Genomic DNA, 5,191 nt, shown 5'->3' with positions numbered 1-5,191 from the left:
GCGAAATGAAACACACAGGTGAATTTGAGTTGTGTGTGGGAACTGTCATCTCTCCAGGTTTCGTGCCTTTCTCCCGCTGCACATCCCCATGGATAGCATTCCCAGCCGTTTCTTCTGCTTCACCTCTGGCTCCTGTTTCCTTACTTTCCTTAGTTCCTTTCACTCCGTCAGAGTCCAAGGAATGTCAATTTCCTAGAATGATGTTTCTGCTAACGTCCAATTTCCAGGGAAAATACTCTCTTACTTTTCTGATGCCCCGTAAACTTTAACTCCCTCTCCAAATCTCTCAAAGCCTTCCCAGTTCTCACTGTCACTGGTTTAATTCTATTTAATTGGGTCTGGGCTTTATATATCGCCATCTGGCTTCAATATGTATGCTTTCAGTATCTCTTAATATGTTATCTCCTAGACCCGGAGCATTTATAAAGGTGTCTCAAATGGAATTTCATTAAAAACAGATGGATCTTCTTTGAACCACTGCCTTATCAATGAACAATACCAGCTGTCTCACTAATGCAATCCCAGAGAAGAGAGACACCATCTAATGTAACGCCTTCCTTCTGTAGATGAATAAACTGGGGGCCAGAGATGTTTATGTGACTTTCCAAAGGTCACACAGCTAGACAGTGACAACACTGTGCTTTGAGTCAGAAGACCTGAGTTCTAGTCCCGGTCCAGTTTCCATCAGTTCGGGCTGCTCCCAACAGGTGACGTGTGTTTGCAGGGACCCCCTCTGAACTTCTCCCCTCCTGGGGGTGCCCCAGCCACCGCTGGGGCAGCAGTGCCTGTCTGGAGGAAAATTCATTCATTTCCTGTTAATGTTTCCCCCCTTCTCCTTCCTCTTTCACCTCTTCCATCTTCTGTCAGAGAGGTAAAATGAAAATATATTTTTCATGATCTCACACCTTTTTCTTAAAAAATTAAAAAGGAATAAAAAGATCATAGCATGAGACAAATGAACTTATTTGCACAATAGAAACAGACTCACAGACCTAGAAAACAAATTTATGGTTACCAAAGGGGAAACGAGGGAGGGGAGGGATAAATTAGGAGTTTGGGATTAACAGATACACACTACTATACATAAAAGAGATAAACAACAAGGACCTACTGTCTACCATGGGGAACTATATTTAATATCTTGTAATAGACTATAATGGAAAAGAATCTGAAAAAGAATATATATATATATATATATATATATATATATATATATATATATATATATATATGTAAAAAACTGAATTATTTTGCTGAACACCTGAAACATTTTAAATCAACTCTACTTCAATTAAAAATAATCATTGCAAAGACTTCAGAGGTCACTGAGTCATTACGGATGACAGTCACCCTGTCATTACGGGATGAGAAATCCCGAGGCCCAGAGAATTGAATTAAGTTGACTTAACACAGAGAAAGTGGTAAATCCGAGGTTAGAAGTCCACATTGCAGACTTCTACTGGAGTGGCCCCCACACTCCCGATCTCACAGAGCTGCTTTATTTAGCAAGCTGTGGGTGGGGTAGGGTTGAGCCATCACCGAGTGGGCCGCTTAGGAAAGATCTGAAAATTCACCATTAATTAATTTTGTGTGAAGAGGATCCAGTGCTTCTAAAGACATACCCCTGGGTCAGAGATATCACTGTTGCCCTGAACTGCTCAGAAGACGAAAAGCAGAAGTTTATATTGGCACAATCTCCTTCAGTCCACAAAAAAGGAAAAATGTCCTTTCTGTGTGTGCAAAGAACCACAAGGATCGTCAATTTCATTGTGTTTTCCTAGGAATTTGAGAGAGTGAGAACAGATTGGCCTTTACTCACATATTATTTCCCAGTTTATTTTGCTGCTAAACATATTATCATTTCCAGACCAATTAACCTTTGACCTCCAGAATCCTGCCTTCACAAGGCACAAGCAAGGTCAAAGATTATTTTGTTCAATGAAACACTGGGATGGTTGCTACTCCACCAACTCATCTGCTCCAAAATGTGATGTTTTATTTCCCTACTTAGATCTATTTTTAGAGTTTTCCTTCCTAAAATCAAAACTCATCAGATTTTTTTTAACATTTTTTATTGATTTATAATCATTTTACAATGTTGTGTCAAATTCCAGTGTTCAGCACAATTTTTCTGTTATTCATGGACATATACACACTCATTGTCACATTTTTTTCTCTGTGAGTTATCATAACATTTTGTGTATATTTCCCTGTGCCATCAGATTTTTTTTTGAGAGGCAAGATTAATTATTTGTGAATTGCTGCCTTCTTTGATAATAAATTTGAACACAGATTTTTAGCCTAAGGGCTTAAAAATAGTATTTCTCAGAAACGTCTCTGCATTAATAACCCAAAAGATATTTTGGAGTTTAAAACGAATTAAAAGTGCTTGATTCGTATTAAACTTGAGGGCTTAGTTTTTCTTTCCTAATTACTTTGATGTTAGTCTAGATCAAGTAGCAACTGCAGCACTTCGGAGTAGGGAGAGTGTGACCGGTGGAATTGTGTCCTATCCCAAGTTCATGTGTTAAAGCCCTAAGCCCCAGTACCTTAGATGAGACTCTATTTGGAGTCTTTGGGGCTTTAAGGGTCTTTGAAGGAAATTAAGTTAAAATGGGTCATATGGGTGGGCTGTGATCCAATAGGACTGGGGTTCTTACCAGAAGAGAACAGGACAGTCACAGACAGAAGAAGGAGCGTGTGAGGACACGGGGAGGAGGTGGCCATCCATAAGCTAAGAAGAGATGCCTCAGGAGAAATCAGCCTGCGCCTTGATTTAACACCGTGATCCCAGACTTCCAGCCCCCAGGACGGTGAGGAAATACATTTCTTGGTCTCAGCCACCCAGTCAGTGGTACTTTGTTATGGCCGCCCCAGGACACGAACAGGGAGAGGCTGCTTAGAAAACATGGGAGACCCTTCTTTCTCTCCCAGGGAGAGTAGGACAGGTGGCTCCTCACTCACTTTACAGAGCTGATCGGAGGCTGCAGTGTGATAATGTGCGTGAATCTGATTAGAAACCGTGAATCACTGCCCAGCTGTGTGACGTTGGGCACGTCTTTGCTCATCAATCTCCTGTCCCAGGGTAGGTGGGGGGCTGGGGGGTGTCCCTCAACCCTCTGACAGTGGCTCCACATGGCTGTTCAGTGCACCCCCCACCAGCTGGGCCCCCAACTCCACTTCCCACCAGAATCTGATGGGAAGTTTGTTGAAAATAAGGATTCCTGTGCAACACTGTCAGGGATTTGGGATAAGCAGATGTGCAGGTGGGCCTGGGAATCACACCAGTTAGAATGGCTATCATTAAAAAGTCTACGAACAATAACTGCTGGTGTGAGGTGATACCTCACTGTAGTTTTGATTTGCATCTCACTGATAATTAGCAATACTGAGAATCTTTTCATGTCTGTTTAGGTCTTCTGCCCACTTTTTGATTGGATTGTTTATTTTTTTGTTGTTGAGTTGTATTAGCTGTTTGTATATTCTAGAAGTTAAGTCAGTCACATAGTTTGCAAATATTTTCTCCTGGCCAGTAGATTGTCTTTTAGTTTAGATAATATCTGTTTGTTTTCTCCTTCAAGTGCTTTGTGTGTCAAAATTAAAGCAAAATGTAATATGGACTATAAAGAAGAGGGTTTTGGATAATTACCAGTGAACGTAATAACTGAATGAAGATTTTTTAATGTTAAAATAAACTCTGCATAAAAACACACCATCCAGCACAGTCATTTGTAGACCTTGTAGTTTGTACATACAATTAAAATTGTCTTCAGGGCTGGACTACACATGGGAATTACAGTCCAGCATCGTTTCAATTCATATCTTCTTTTTTTGGCCTGTGTTCTCTCCCAATGCTTGGGTCTTTGTTGTTCTGTGTTTCTGAATTCTGACCACACCTTAGACACTGAATTTTATTTTATTTTTTTAATTTGACTTATAGTGGTTATTCTCCATGCAAACACAGTTCTGCTGAATGGAGTAAAAAGTTTTACTGAGTTGGGCAACTCCCTCATTGCCCAGGGTCATTGCTCAGGCATTTAATCACGTCCTGTGCTAACTCCCTGACCTCTGGGTAATTAAAATCCCTCTGCTTAGATATGGGTTGATAGAGTCTAATCTTTACTCACGTATATCAAGAATATTCATGATCCTGAGACCAAGGTTAGACCTCTGAAGTCTATCACACAACTCTCACATTCTGAAATAAACTGTTACCCCATCTTGAAATCTCAAAATTTACGGCTCCAGTCTCTAAACTGTGTACTTCCTCTATATCTGCCACTTCCCTGTCCTCTACAAATATTTGCTTTAGGGGAAAAAAAATGTGATTGATTCATCCAAGGAGAACAAGTGAGTTGCTATCTCCTTTGCGCATCCATACAGGGGTTATTTTTTATTTTTTAAATTATTTATTTATTTACTGAAGTATAGTTAATTTACAATGTTGTGTTCATTTCTGGCACACAGTGCAATGATTCCAATATTCATGTACATATCCATATGTAGTTTCCTTTTCGTATTCTTTTGCATTACACATTATTACAAGATATTAAATAGAGTTCCCTCTGCTACACAGTAGGTCCTTGTTGTTTATCTCTTTTATATATAGTAGTGTGTATCTGTTAATCCCAAACTCCCAATTTATCCCTCCCTCTGTGGTTTATTTTCTGTCTGTGAGTCTATTCCCATAGTATTTTGTACTTAACGATTTCTATGTCTTTTACAGCCTTTAGATGTGTGGACGCAAAGTGATGGCTACACAGTGTGAGATTTCCCCATCAGACTGTGAGGTCTTCAAGGGGACCTCGAGAGTGAAGTCTGCATCCTTCTGCTGTCAGTCTGGGAGCACAAATGAGTGATGATCATCCCTTACGCTGATTCCTCCGGGGGCCTTCATACAGATCACTGAGGAGAACTATAACATTTCAAGATCTCTCCAACAGAGGATGACTAGCAAGAATTCCAGTGTGGAGATCTGTGAAGAGTTTGACATGGGGGAAAAAGCAAACTGTCATCTTGATAAATATGGGCTACAGAAGGCATTCATTCCAATCTAAATCATTAAGGAAATAACAGCAAGAAATACAAAATACAAGCCAGCTCTCTCCACCCGATTTTCCACGCCTTTATAGCTCACAGGGAACCACACATGAACCTTTGCCTGGGTCATCCCAGGGCCATCTTTTCCTTT

This window comes from Camelus bactrianus, chromosome 26, assembly GCF_048773025.1.
Source record: "Camelus bactrianus isolate YW-2024 breed Bactrian camel chromosome 26, ASM4877302v1, whole genome shotgun sequence".
NCBI classification, from domain to species: domain Eukaryota; kingdom Metazoa; phylum Chordata; class Mammalia; order Artiodactyla; family Camelidae; genus Camelus; species Camelus bactrianus.
Note: the sequence above shows the minus strand (reverse complement) of the source record.